Below are 15,457 nucleotides of genomic sequence, written 5' to 3'. Positions count from 1 at the left end.
GGTACTTTTTTGTGCATCTGGTTGGAAGACAGAAACTCTCAAAACTTTTCTATTCAGCTGTTGGATCCACAACTTGCTGTTGAGCTGTAAATCCACATCAGGAAGCCAAGGTACAAACTGAGAGCTGGCTTCTCCCTGGTAATCTACACAGATGTTTATTGAGCCTGAGATGCTATTTTCACACCACCTTCTGCCGACTGCTGCTTTGGCAAAATAAAGATTGGCCACCAATCTACCAATGCCAGCTCACTTTAAGATCTGGTATGTCAGCATTCTCCATCATACTCTGAGACATAGTTTGTGGGAGACATGACCCTGCAAATTAGGAGCTTAAAGTGTTTGAGGGACACCACATAAATCTAGTGAGAAGTCAATTAGCAATATATGAGAGCATGTAATTTCATGTCAAGGCGGGTGCTGTGAACTTGATTACATTAGTATATAAGTTAAAGCAGCTAGGAGAGGCAGACTAGAAAATATAGTTGTTGAGCTGAGTCTTGAGAGAAAGGCAACTGCACCTTCCACTTTCCGCGTGCAGGATTCTCAACGGCACATCTTCCCCAAGCTTTCCCATTGCTCATTTTCCTCCAGTGGAAAAGAAGGGGGTCGGGCGCGGTGGCTCACGCCTGTAATCCCAGCACTTTGGGAGGCCGAGGCAGGCGGATCACGAGTTCAGGAGATCAAGACCATCCTGGCTAATATGGTGAAACCCCGTCTCTACTAAAAACACAAAAACAATTTTTGCCTTTGCCGGGTGTGGTGGCGGGCGCCTGTAATCCCAGCTCCTCGGGAGGCTGAGGCGGGAGAATGGCGAGAACCCGGGAGGCAGAGCTTGCAGTGAGCCCAGGTCGCGTCACGTCACTCCAGCCTGGGAGACAGAGCGAGACTCTGTCTCAAAAACAAAAACAAAAGCAAAAACAAAAACAAAACAAACAAAAAGGGAAAGGGCAAAGTCCACATGCTGAAGCAAGAGGGACTGCTGGACTTAGAAAGGTGGAGAAATAGGTGGGCCCAGGATAATATTGGTGAGAATGCTGCTTCTTGTTGATTTAGTTACAGAGCTCTTGAGCTCATCATGAATAGAATTAGGGTTGATGCAGAGCGGCTATAAGCATAGACTTGGGAGCCAGGCTGATTGGGAATATAAGTCCCAGCTTCACCTTTTATGAGCTCTATGACTCTGGACACTCCACCTCTTACTATTCAGTTTTCTCATCTGGGAAAAACAGATAACAGTAAGTACTTAAATCCTAGGATTCAGAAGAGTTCAAGGATTAACTCAGGTTAAGATCAGTGAAACAAGGGAGAAGCAACTGTTCAGACAAGAAATAAAAGGAAATTGACAAGACAAGGATTTCCATTTGAATCTAATAATCATTTAGGGTATCTGTTACAATTTTAGATTCCCAGGCCTCAGCCCCAGGAATTGAGATTCATTAGTTCTGGGGCCCAAAAGGCTGTTTTATAAAAAGAAACTTACAAAAAGTCACCAAAATAACTCAGTTTCTGTATGCCCTTAACAATTCCCCACTAATGTGAACATCTTGTATTGACATGGTGCATTTGTTAAAACTAAAAAGTCAATGTTGGCACATTACTACTAACTCCAGACTTCATCAGGTTTTCCACTCATGTTCTTTACCTGTCCCAGGATCAAATCCAGGATACCATACTGCATTTAGAGAAGCTGCATTTTTCACAAGCTCTTTCAGCTGATAAGAGGGAGGTGGGTGGGGATCACATCTTGAAAAACACTGGGACCTTTAGAGGAATGAACCAAAATTGCTGCATCCCCAAGTTGAGGAGGTGAAATGCAATTTTGAAGAGGTGAATTGGTGGAGGAGATGAATATAGAAGGCTGATTTTAGAGGTAGAGATGGAATCCTCTCCATTAGATGAGAAGGTGTTACCTTCAGAACAAGGCATCAATGCCAGAGAAAATAGGTTTTGGAAGGGAAAGGTACAACCTCATCTTCAGGCTAGATTGAGAATACATGAGTAGGGTTGTGAGTAGGTCAGAATCAGCAAGTGCAGCAAATTGGGAACAGGTATTTCAGAGAACACACACAGAGGGCTCACATAAAGGGACTTACAAGGGGTCAGTTAGCTTGCAAGCTACATACAACATGTATGTTCCAGAACCTGGTGCTGATGCTTTGGCAGTGGGTCACAATGACAAACATCAAGCATATTGGAAAGTAGCAGAAAAGGTAAGAGTGAGGCTGGGATAATCGATTTTGTTTAAGGAGGGTTCTAAGAGTCTTGGGTGAAACAGGGGCTGGAAGAAGAGGTGGATAAAACACTTGAAGCTCTGCTTGTGAGTCAGTTGTCACACTGAGGAGACACAGGAGTCACCAGCTTGAGGTGACAGATAAAGGTTTGTAGAATTGAGAAGGTGAAGATGAAGCAATATTTTTTTTAAGAAGCAAGCAGCCTATTTTGGGAATCCATGGAGGTCTTTTGAAGAAGATACCACTCATATTTTACTAAAGACCTTAGGTTCTGGGACTATCACTGAGTTTTCCTAATCACAGTCCAATTGTTCAGCTTCCTTACAGCAGTTATAAGAGTCACCTAACCTGTTCCTTTTTAAACAATGTTAACCATTTTCCAATGGACTCAAGATTCTTATAATGTCTATACCACTTTTCTTTCCCAGTTAGTTGTTCTTTCTGTGCCCTGGAAATCCTAAACCACAAGCAGATATTCCTTAAATTTCACATTAAGTACATGTTCCATCACTGGCCAAATGCATTTTTTGTGTTAATTCTTTTTTTATATACACATATTTTCCATTATACTTTAAGTTCTAGGGTACATGTTCACAATGTGCAGGTTTGTTACATATGTATATATGTGCCATGTTGGTGTGCTGCACCCATTAACTCATTATTTACATTAGGTATACCACCTAGTGCTATCCCTCCCCACTCCACCCACCCCACAACAGGCCCCAGAGTGTAATGTTCCCTTTCCTGTGTCCAAGTGTTCTCATTGTTCAATTCCCACCTATGAGAACATGCGGTGTTTGGTTTTTTATCCTTGCAATAGTTTGCTGAGAATGATGGTTTCCAGCTTCATCCATGTCCCTATAAAGGACATGAACTCATCATTTTTTATGGCTGCATAGTATTCCATGGTGTATATGTGCCACATTTTCTTAATCCAGTCTATCACTGTTGGACATTTGGGTTGGTTCCAAGTCTTTACTATTGTGAATAGTCCTGCAATAAACATACGTGTGCATGTGTCTTTATAGCAGCATGATTTATAATCCTTTGGGTATATACCTAGTAATGGGATGGCTGGGTCAAATGGTATTTCTAGCTCTTGATCCCCGAGGAATCGCCACAGTGTCTTCACAATGGTTGAACTAGTTTACAGTCCCACCAACAGTGTAAAAGTGTTCCTATTTCTCCACATCCTCTCCAGCACCTGTTGTTTCCTGACTTTTTAATGATTACCATTCTAATTGGTGTGAGATGATATCTCATTGTGGTTTTGATTTGCATTTCTCTGGTGGCCAGTGATGATGAGCATTTTTTCATGTGTCTGCTGGCTGCATAAATGTCTTCTTTTGAGAAGTGTCTGTTCATGTCCTTTGCCCAATTTTTGATGGGGTTGTTTGTTTTTTTCTCGTAAATTTGTTTGAGTTCATTGTAGATTCTGGATATGAGCCCTTTGTCAGATGAGTAGGTTGCAAAAATTTTCTCCCATTCTGTAGGTTGCCTGTTCACTCTGATGGTAGTTTCTTTTGCTGTGCAGAAGCTCTTTAGTTTAATTAGATCCCATTTGTCAATTTTGGCTTTTGTTGCCATTGCTTTTGGTGTTTTAGACATGAAGTCCTTGCCCATGCCTATGTCCTGAATGGTATTGCCTAGGTTTTCTTCTAGGGTTTTTATGGTTTTAGGTCTAACATTTAAGTCTTTAATCCATCTTGAATTAATTATTGTATACGATGTAAAGAAGGGATCCAGTTTCAGCTTTCTACATATGGCTAGCCAGTTTTCCCAGCCCCATTTATTAAATAGGGAATCCTTTCCCCATTGCTTGTTTTTCTCAGGTTTGTCAAAGATCAGATGGTTGTAGATGTGTGGTATTATTTCTGAGGGCTCTGTTCTGTTCCATTGGTCTATATCTCTGTTTTGGTACCAGTACCATGCTGTTTTGGTTACTGTAGCCTTGTAGTATAGTTTGAAGTCAGGTAGCATGATGCCTCTAGCTTTGTTCCTTTGGCTTAGGATTGTCTTGGCAATGAAGGCTCTTTTTTGGTTCCATAGGAACTTTAAAGTAGTTTTTTCCAATTCTGTGAAGAAAGTCATTGGTAGCTTGATGGTGATGGTGCTGAATCTATAAATTACCTTGGGCAGTATGGCCATTTTCATGATATTGATTCTTCCTATCTATGAGCATGGAATGTTCTTCCATTTGTTTGTGTCCTCTTTTATTTCATTGAGCAGTGGTTTGTAGTTCTCCTTGAAGAGGTCCTTCACATCCCTTGTAAGTTGGATTCCTAGGTATTTTAATCTCTTTGAAGCAATGGTGAATGGGAGTTCACTCATGATTTGGCTCTCCATTTGTCTGTTATTGGTGTATAAGAATGCTTGTGATTTTTGCACATTGATTTTGTGTCTTGAGACTTTGCTGAAGTTGCTTATCAGCTTAAGGAGATTTTCGGCTGAGATGATTGGGTTTTCTAGATATACAATCATGTCATCTGCAAACAGGGACAATTTGACTTCCTCTTTTCCTAATTGAATACCCTTTATTTCTTTCTCCCACCTGATTGCTCTGGCCAGAACTTCCAACACTATGTTGAATATCAGTGGTGAGAGAGGGCATCCCTGTCTTGTACCAGTTTTCAAAAGGAATGCTTCCGGTTTTTGCCATTCAGTATGATGTTGGCTATGGGTTTGTCATAAGTAGCTCTTATTATTTTGAGATATGTCCCATCAATACCTAATTTATTGAGAGTTTTTAGCATGAAGTGTTGTTGAATTTTGTCAAAGACCTTTTCTGCATCTATTGAGATAATCATGTGGTTTTTGTCTTTGGTCCTGTTTATACGCTAGATTACGTTTATTGATTTTCGTATGTTGAACAAGCCTTGCATCCCAGGGATGAAGCCCACTTAATCATGGTGGATAAGCTTTTTGATGTGCTGCTGGATTCGGTTTGCCGGTATTTTATTGAGGATTTTTGCATCGATGTTCATCAAGGATATTGGTCTAAAATTCTCTTTTTTGGTTGTGTCTCTGCCAGGCTTTGGTATCAGGATGATGCTGGCCTCATAAAATGAGTTAGGGAGGATTCCCTCTTTTTCTATTGATTGGAATAGTTTCAGAAGGAATCGTACCAGCTCCTCCTTGTACCTCTGGTAGAATTTGGCTGTGAATCTGTCTGGTCCTGGACTTTTTTTGGTTGGTAGGCTATTAATTATTGCCTCAATTTCGGAGCCTGCTTTTGGTCTATTCAGAGATTCAACTTCTTCCTGGTTTAGTCTTGGGAGGTTGTATGTGTCGAATTTATCCATTTCTCTTAGATTTTCAAGTTTATTTGCATAGAGATGTTTATAGTATTCTCTGATGGTAGTTTGTATTTCTGTGGGATCAGTGGTGATATCCTCTTTATCATTTTTTATTGCATCTATTTGATTCTTCTCTCTTTTCTTCTTTATTAGTCTTGCTAGCAGTCTATCAATTTTATTGATCTTTTCAAAAAACCAGCTCCTGGATTCATTGATTTTTTGAAGGGTTTTTTGTGTCTCTATCTCCTTCAGTTCTGCTCTGATCTTGTTATTTCTTGCCTTCTGCTGGCTTTTGAATGTGTTTGCTCTTGCTTCTCTAGTTCTTTTAATTATAATGTTAGGATGTCAATTTTAGATCTTTCCTGCTTTCTCTTGTGGGCATTTAGTGCTATAAATTTCCCTGTACACACTGCTTTAAATGTGTCCCAGAGATTCTAGTATGTTGTGTTTTTGTTCTTGTTGGTTTCAAAGAACATCTTCATTTCTGCCTTCATTTCGTTATGTACCTGGTAGTCATTCAGGAGCAGGTTGTTCAGTTTCCATGTAGTTGAGCAGTTTTGAGTGAGTTTCTTAAACCTGAGTTCTAGTTTGATTGCACTATGGTCTGAGAGACAGTTTGTTATAATTTCTGTTATTTTACATTTGCTGAGGAGTGCTTTACTTCCAACTATGTGGTCAATTTTGGAATAGGTGTGGTGTGGTGCTGAAAATAATGTATATTCTGTTGATTTGTGGTGGAGAGTTCTGTAGATGTCTATTAGGTCCACTTGGTGCAGAGCTGAATTCAATTCCTGGATATCGTTGTTAACTTTCTGTCTCATTGATCTGTCTAATGTTAACAGTGGGGTGTTAAAGTGTCCCATTATTATTGTGTGGGAGTCTAAGTCTCTTTGTAGGTCTCTAAGGACTTGCTTTATGAATCTGGCTGCTCCTGTATTGGGTGCATATATATTTAGGATAGTTATCTCATCTTGTTGAGTTGATCCCTTTACCATTATGTAATGGCCTTCTTTGTCTCTTTTGATCTTTGTTGATTTAAAGCCTGTTTTATCTGAGACTAGGATTGCAACCCCTTCCTTTTTTTTGTTTTCCATTTGCTTGGTAGATCTTCCTCCATCCCTTTATTTTGCACCTATGTGTGTCTCTGCATGTGAGATGGGTCTCCTGGATACAGCACACTAATGGGTCTTGACTCTTTATCCAATTTGCCAGTGTGTCTTTTAATTGGAGCATTTAGCCCATTTACATTTAAGGTTAATATTGTTATGTGTGAATTTGATTCTGTCATTATGATGTTAGCTGGTTATTTTATTCGTTAGTTGATGCAGTTTCTTCCTAGCCTTGATGGTCTTTACAATTTGGCATGTTTTTGCAGTGGCTGGTACCAGTTGTTCCTTTCCAGGTTTAGTGCTTCCTTCAGGAGCTCTTTTAGGGCAGGCCTGGTGGTGACAGAATCTCTCAGCATTTGCTTGTGTGTAAAGGATTTTATTTCTCCTTCACTTATGAAGCTTAGTTTGGCTGGATATGAAATTCTGGGTTGAAAATTCTTTTCTTTAAGAATGTTGAATATTGGCCCCCACTCTCTTCTGGCTTGTAGAGTTTCTGCTGAGAGATCTGCTGTTGGTCTGATGGGCTTCCCTTTCTGAGTAACCTGACCTTTCTCTCTGGCTGCCCTTTACATTTTTTCCTTCATTTCAACTTTGGTGAGTGTGAAAATTATGTGTCTTGGAGTTGCTCTTCTTGAGGAGTATCTTTGTTGCATTCTCTGTATTTCCTGAATTTGAATATGGCCTGCCTTGCTAGGTTGGGGAAGTTCTCATGGATAATATCCTGCAGAGTGTTTTCCAGCTTGGTTCCATTCTCCCCGTCACTTTCAGGTACACCAATCAGACGTAGATTTGGTCTTTTCACATAGTCCCATATTTCTTGGAGGCTTTATTCATTTCTTTTTACTCTTTTTTCTCTAAACTTCTTTTCTCGCTTCATATCATTCATTTGATCTTCACTCACTGATACCCTTTCTTCCAGGTGATCGAATCGGCTACTGAAGCTTGTGCATTCGTCATGTAGTTCTCATCCCATGGTTTTCAGCTCCAGCAGGTCCTTTAAGGACTTCTCTTCATTGTTTATTCTAGTTAGCCATTTGTTTAATCTTTTTTCAAGGTTTTTAACTTCTTTGCAATGGGTTCAAACTTCCTCCTTTAGCTTGGAGAAGTTTGATCATCTGAAGCCTTCTTCTCTCAACTCGTCAAAGTCATTCTCCATCCAGCTTTGTTCTGTTGCTGGTGAGGAGCTGCGTTCCTTTGGAGGAGGAGAAGCACTCTGATTTTAAGAATTTTTAGTTTTTCTGTTCTGTTTTTTCCCCATCTTTGTGGTTTTATCTACCTTTGGTCTTTGACGATAGTCACATACAGATGAGATTTTGGTGTGGATGTCCTTTCTGTTTGTTAGTTTTCCTTTTAACAGTCAGGACCCTCAGCTGCAGGTCTGTTGGGGTTTGCTTGATGTCCACTCCAGACCCTGTTTGCCTGGGTATCAGCAGCAGAGGCTGCAGAACACCGAATATTGCTGAACAGCAAATGTTGCTGTCTGATTGTTCCTCTGGAAGGTTTTTCTCAGAGGGGTACCTGGCTGTGTGAGGTGTTAGTCTGCCCCTACTGAGTGGTGCCTCCCAGAAAGGCTAGTTGGTTGTCAGGGATCCACTTAAGGAGGCAGTCTGTCCATTCTCAGATCTCAAACTCCGTGCTGGGAGAACCACTACTCTCTTCAAAGCTGTCAGACAGGGACATTTAAGTCTGCAGAGGTTTCTGCTGCCTTTTGTTCAGCTATGCCCTGCCCCTAGCAGTGGAGTCTACAGGGGCAGGCAGGCCTCCTTGAGCTGCAGTGGGTTCCACCCAGTTCAAGCTTCCCAGTCACTTTGTTTACCTACTCAAGCCTCAGCGATGGTGGGCCCCCCTCCCCCAGCCTCGCTGCTGCCTTGCAGTTCGATCTCAGACTGCTGTGCTAGCAATGAGTGAGGCTGTGTGGGTGTGGGACCCTCCGAGCCAGGCGTGGGATATAATCTCCTTGAGTGCTCTTTGCTAAGACCATTGGAAAAGCACAGTATTAGGGTGGGATTGACCCGATTTTCCAGGTGCCATCAGTCACAGCTTTGCTTGGCTATGAAAGGGAATCCCCTGAAGGCTTGTGCTTCCCAGGTGAGGCGATGTCTCGCCCTGCTTCGGCTCACGCTGGGTGCACTGCACCCACTGTCCTGTACCCACTGTCTGACAAGCCCCAGTTAGATGAACCTGGTACCTCAGTTGGAAATGCAGAAATCACCCCTCTTCTGCATTGCTCATGCTGGGAGCTGTAGACTGAATCTATTCCTATTCGGCCATCTTGGAACCACTCCCTCACCAAATGCATTTAAGAGTTCAATAGACGCAAGGTGCAGTGGCTCACACCTGTAATTCCAGCACTTTGGGAGGCTGAGGTGGGTGGATCACAAGGTCAGGATTTCGAGACCATCCTGGCCAATATGGTGAAACCCCATCTCTACTAAAAATACAAAAATTAGCTGGGCATGGTGGCAGGCACTTATAGTCCCAGCTACTCGGGAGGCTGAGGCAGGAGAATTGCTTGAACCTGTGAGGTGAAGGTTGCAGTGAGCTGCGATTTCACCACTGCACTCCAGCCTTGGTGACACAGCTAGACTCCATCTTAAAAAAAAAGAGTTCAGTAGAAATTGCCTTAGAAACCTGTGTCCTAGGGGGCAGGCTTCAATGAAAGGCTCCTAGATCTTTTGCATTACTTGCTGGCAGAATGTTGGGCCCAACTGGGCAAATAAATGTCTGGCCATTAGACTTAAGGTCATCTAATCCTTAACTTGATAGATTCTGTGTGTTCTCTGCAAATTTGCTTAGAAACTGGCACTTACATGGGAGATTTCTCTGCCAGCTGTCAAAGATATAGTTCCATATTCAAGGATGCTGTGTGAGGAAAAAATGAAGCCACAGAAATCTTAAATGTGGTTAGGGAAAGGGCTGGGTGATAAAAGATTCTAGCTAACCAGCACACTGCAGCAAAATTAGTTTCCAGAAACACTGCATAACCTGAATACAGAATCAAGAGTAATTTGGTTTTGGGTTAAGATTGGCTTTGGCATGTTTTTTTTAAACCAAGGAATAGTGTATTTGGAAATGTGGGAAAATGACACACAAAAAAACTGAACCTTGAGTTGTAGTAAAATCAGGATTTAGTGTTGTTTGATTTCAGTAACGTATGGGCATCTAGGTTACATAAAAAGAAAATGTGAATAAAAGACCAGGAAAATTTCTCTACAAACATTGAGCCCTAAGATTAGATAGTTCATCTCAGATTAAACTATATAAAACTGCCAATAGGCAACTGCTTTTGTGCTACAAAAATGGCCGTTTCACTTCGTTCAAATGCATATTTCAGATCTTTGTCTTTTCCTTGTATTGAAGATGTTAAAGTGTTAGTTCACGCTCTACCAGAGTAAAATTTCACTGGTGTCTGTATTACAGATGTTAAAATAACCCAAAAAGTCAAAGTAAATTTGAGCTTTGGTACTCAGATAATCCTTTTCATAGTCATATGTTAAAGAACTAATCTTTCCCAGGTATCAAACTCTAAGAAAACTGCCAGTTACCACCTACTATCAACTTAGTTTCCATGCCCCATAACATGTGCTGGAGAACCTGCCCACTTTCAGTGACATTTATATTCTTATTCTAAGCTGACCCAATTTTTCATTTATCTAAATGACTGTATTCCCTTCTAGAATTCAAGCCAAAGGAGAGAACAATGTTAGTGTTCCTTATTCTATTGATTTTCTCACTATGCCACTAAGTATTGTGGCCAGAGGGTTATTTTAAGTGTAATAAATTATCTTAAAATTGAGGGCCAGACATGGTGGCTCCTGCCTGTAATCCTAGCACTTTGGGAGGCCAAGGCGGGTGGATTGCCTGAGGTCAGGAGTTTGAGACCAGCCTGGGCAACACGGTGAAACCCGGTCTCTACTAAAATACAAAAAATCAGCCGAGCGTGGCAGCGTGCACCTGTAGTCCCAACCTGGGCAACAGAGCTAGACTCCATTTCAAAAAAAAAAAAAAAAGAGAAAACAAGTATTACATCTTAAATACAGACATGGATTAAACCAATTTGTATATGTTCAAGGCAACTTACAAAAATGCTTTAAGCCATATCAGTACTGATTTAAACCATTTAAGTTAGGCAGAGATGCAACACTATGTGAATAGAAGTGTTATAAACACACTCACCACATTTTAATTAAATAGTTTACTAGGTTTTATTTTAATATAAACATGAGAAACGAAAACCACATCAATTGTAGCATTTATCTTTTGAAAATAAAACTGTAATCAATACTTCAATCTCTAAGCTCTGCATTCCATAAATGATACTTTTTCAGGAGGTAGGGTTCCTAAGGTTTATGGAAGTTCTTTTTAAATAGCAGGACATGAAATATGATACCTGCACTCAGGTTAACATGTAGGATAATAAAATGTATTACATCACCTACTACTATTAGGGTCCAATTCCTCCTAATTTGTTACATGTGAATTAACACAGATCCTCCTCTTTATCACATCTAGGGAAAATAATTTGAGGTGATCATTGCAGATAAAAGCCTTGCAAAGAGCTACTTTACAAGAGAAAAGGGCACTTTATAAAAACACAAGAATTCCAAAAGTCTTAGTGTAATTTTAAGCTTTGATCCTTGTAGAAGTAACAATGCTAGAAATATTCACAAAACATAATTAAAAAGCTTGTTGTATTTCTTTTATGTTTATTTAGTTTTGCCATTTTTTAAGGTGACAGGGTCTCATTAAGTTGTCAAGGCTGGAGTGCAATGGCTATTTACAGGCACAATCACAATGCACTGCAGCCTCCAAGGCTAGGCCTCAAGTGATCCTCCCATTTAAGCCTCATGAGTAGCTGGGACTACAAGCATGCCTAGCTCCTGAATATTAAGATTTTAATTTTTTGTTTCATTCCTTCTTGAAGATAGCAGATATTGACTGAAACAAAAAGTTGAAAGCTTAACTTTCAAATTCTGCAAAATAAAGCCAGAGGTGGTGGTACACACCTACAGTCCCAGTTACTTGGTAGGCTGACATGGGAAGATTGCTTGAGGCCAGGATTTTCAGGCTGTGGTGCGTTACGATTGTGTCTCTGATTAATCATTACACTGTAGCTTGGGCAATATAGTGAGGCACCATCTATTAAAAATAAAAAGAAGAAATACAATTACACTTTCAAATGATATTTTGTAAAGATTTACAGCATGTATACATATGCTGCAGTCCTCTGGAAGGCCCAGGCACACTACATTAAAGCTAAAAACTGCCCTGAAACTTTCAGGGCACTTCATATTTTATTATTTTTATATAACCACTGGATCACCATGCTGCTTGGCACTATGAAAACATCTTTGAACACATTTACTTAACAATAAGAAACTGTATCAGCAAATGAGAACCAATATAGTTCACAAGAAATATACCATAGACCTTCATAAAAGTAGATAATCAATAACCAATACTTTCTCTTTTTATAACACTAAACATGCTAAACTGCTAATAAGAAGGGCTTACAAAGGATATGAATGGCAAATGTTATCTGGCAGCTTTTGCTTGATGATCGCCAGTAACTAGTAGCTTCCATGGTAAATGTAGGAAGGAAGAGCCCTTCCATACCTGACAATGTTGGGTCTGCTCCTAGTGGCTTTAGGAGTTCTTAGACTCCCATGTTTTAACAGTGATACTGCACTGATTCCAAATGCATATGCAGCAATATTGGGGAAAAGAGAAAACATAAAAGAAACAGAAAAGTTATCTTTAAAATCTAAAAAGTTAAACTATTGTTTTAAAAGCCTTAGATAGTTCACAGCTATCAGCCCACATACTAAGCAAATATCTGTGTGTGGGCAGAAGGAGTCTTCACTTTGGAATGGTTTTTATAACTCTGTTTACATTAAACGGGACAGAAGAATGTAAGAGTGTGTTGTTGCCCTGACAAGGTCCCATTCTTTGCTATGAAGTGCCATCTTAGTTGTCCTTGAGTTAACTTGAATTGAGGTGTTTCTTCTTTTGAAAATACCAACTTTTCTAGTTCTTTAGCAGGAGAGGTAATATTTTCCTCTCTTTTTTGATGAGAGGTTCAGATCTCATCAAAATGAGGGGTTACACTACCCCTCATTTCTTCCTTCAGAAGAGGATGGCCTTAGCACGCTGAAAATGAATTAAATCATCAGCACTCAAAGACCTGTTCTTGGCAGCACTACAGAAAATTTTGTCTTGTTCCATCCTTGAAAAAGCCTAAGAATGTCAAATAGAAAAGAGGTACAATTTTAAAAAGGGTTCCAACCTTTTAACAATCAGTCACCACTGATAACAAGCCACACATGCAAACTCCTTCAGATAGCTCAGTTACAGCTACTTTTTTTTTTTTTTTTTTTTTGAGAAGGACTCTTGCTCTGTCACCCAGGCTGAAGTGCAATGGCACAATCTTGGCTCACCGCAACCTCCGCCTCCCAGGTTCAAGCATTTCTCTGCCTCCGCCTCCCGAGTAGCTGGGATTATAGGTGCCAGCTAATTTTCATATTTTTAGTAGCAACAGGGTTTCACCACCTTGGCCAGGCTGGTCTTGAACTCCTCACATCGTGGTCCACCCGCCTCGGCCTCCCAAAGTGCTGGAATTACAGGCATGAGTCACAGTGCCCGGCCCAGTTATAGCTACTTGGCTGAGGTTTACACCGCCAAGTTCTGTCAACTCGCTAAGGTAATCTCCTTTCAGGGCTAGAATTAGATTGCTGGAGCAAAGGGGAACTTGTTTTATTAAGTTACTTAAAAATTGGGCACCCAAAGATGTCACAGTATTGTGACAGGCTTCTAAGAGCAGTATCATCTGTTACCTGTGTACTTGTTCCTTAAACATAATGAATGTACACTTTTGCAAAAAGTTAGTTTATTAATCTATTCAAACTCTACCCAATCTATAGTAGTTATTATATACTCAAAGCAAATTTTAATGATGCAGGCATGTGCTGGATTGTATTGGAACATCAAAGAAGTCTAATGACTAAAGCATCAAAAGGCACTACTTCACTTGCACATTAATTATGATAGAAAATGTATTATTTTAAAATACTTCCAAGGCACCACAGAACATGCCTATTTTAAATGTTCATCCTTGTCAGCTGTAACTTTGCTGTGTACTTACCAAAAGTCACAAGCCATAAATATTACTTTGTCCCATAAACGTTATTTCCAGTAAAATCCCATGTACTTTCTGCATCCAGTAGTTGAGACACACACACCTTATACAGTCTAAGTGCAGGTCTCTTGGCTTAGGCACTAATGCTTTGTCTAACAAACCCATGGGACTGACTGCACTGTGGTATATACAGTAGAAAATGACATAAATTTGCAAACTGAATAATAAAAAATAGTCAAGAGTGGTAAGTGCATTATGTATGTAGACATTGCTTGGAATACAATAACAAGAAATCATTTACGTATGATTATTTGAAAGGGTAAAGGTTCAAAAGGGAAAGATTACAAATGAATTAAATTTGATTAAAATATTCTGAATTATGGTCATAAAAGGGAAGATAATAGCTATAATTTTCAAATAATGTGGATCCTTGTAAAAACCATAAAAGATACAGGAAATAGAATGCCAAAAAGTAATAAGCTCTTCAGTATGTTAGTTAATTTTGAAGCTTTCCATTTTTCTAATCACTGCTTAATATGACCTAGTCACAGATGTTGGCATTGGTGTTTGACTGAAAACCCACTTAGTAACTTCATAGCCTTACCTCCAGCTTCCATGCTCTTTCTCTGTCAAGAAGATAAACTAGCGAATACAGGCTGTCGTCATGTGCCAAGGTGCGAAGATTGAAGTAGAATCTGCTATAAACACTACCAGTAATGCTGATATGATAATTAATTAGCTTCAAGAATTCCCTTTCCAACTCATTCCTGAGGAAGGAGAAACACAACAAAACCAACACAGGACAATGTTAGTTCAAAAACACTATTCTCATGTAAGAAATGTGGTAAAGGCATCATGTGCTCTACTTTATTAGAACACATGAAAGAACTCACACTGTACAGAACCCTATCGATCTAAGAAATACAAGAAAGCATGCAACTTTCCCAGTTCTCTTTGAAAACTTAGAAAAACAAAAACAACATGAATGTAAAAACTGTGTTAATGAACTTGATTTTCCCACGTGCTTTCAAAGACATATTAGAATTTAATATGGAGAAAATCGACATAATCTTAAGAAACACAGTAAAGCCTTCAGCTTTTTCATTTCTTTGAAAACATGAAAGGATTCAATGGAGAAAACCCTTATAAATACAAACATCCGTGGTAAGGTCTTCAGTTGTTCCAGTTCCACATGAAGATAAGAACTCATTTCTGAAATAAAACCTATGAATGTATAGAATGTGGAAATGCCTTCATTTACATGATATTTGCTCCAAGACCCATGATAACACACTGTAGAGAGACCTTCTAAATATAAGAAAGCACACTGGATTGGAACTCCAGTAGATTACCAAATACAGAAAAGTTTTCAGTTTTAACAATTTCTTCAACATTTATATGAAAATTTCCCCTACAGGGAAATCCTCTCAGTGTTCCAAAATTGGAGAGCCTGATGCAAACTGATTATGACATAATCTTTAACAATGTGCATAAGCAAATGTTATACTACTTATAAATATTTTGTTTCTCAGTGATTCTTCATTTGAAAGGGTCTCTGTCCTTACTTCCACTTCTTTTGTAAGAAAACATTGAAGTCAGAATTTTGTAGATACTCCTTAAACAATATTAGATGAATTTAATAGGTAGTGTTTTTTGTTAAGTCAGTTAATAAAATTTTTTTCTGTT

At 39.5% G+C, this 15,457-nt stretch overlaps 1 pseudogene; it reads right to left on the bottom strand.

The window, feature by feature from the left end:
* Positions 1-10,827: 10,827 nt before the first annotated feature.
* LOC129048209 (cyclin-Y-like protein 2) overlaps positions 10,828-15,457 on the bottom strand; it is a 45,974-nt pseudogene continuing 41,344 nt past the window's right edge.

This window comes from Pongo abelii, chromosome 8 (assembly GCF_028885655.2).
Source record: "Pongo abelii isolate AG06213 chromosome 8, NHGRI_mPonAbe1-v2.0_pri, whole genome shotgun sequence".
In the NCBI taxonomy this organism is placed as follows: Eukaryota; Metazoa; Chordata; class Mammalia; order Primates; family Hominidae; genus Pongo; species Pongo abelii.
The sequence above is the reverse complement of the archived record's forward strand: the minus strand, read 5'-3'. Positions and strand labels throughout refer to the sequence as shown.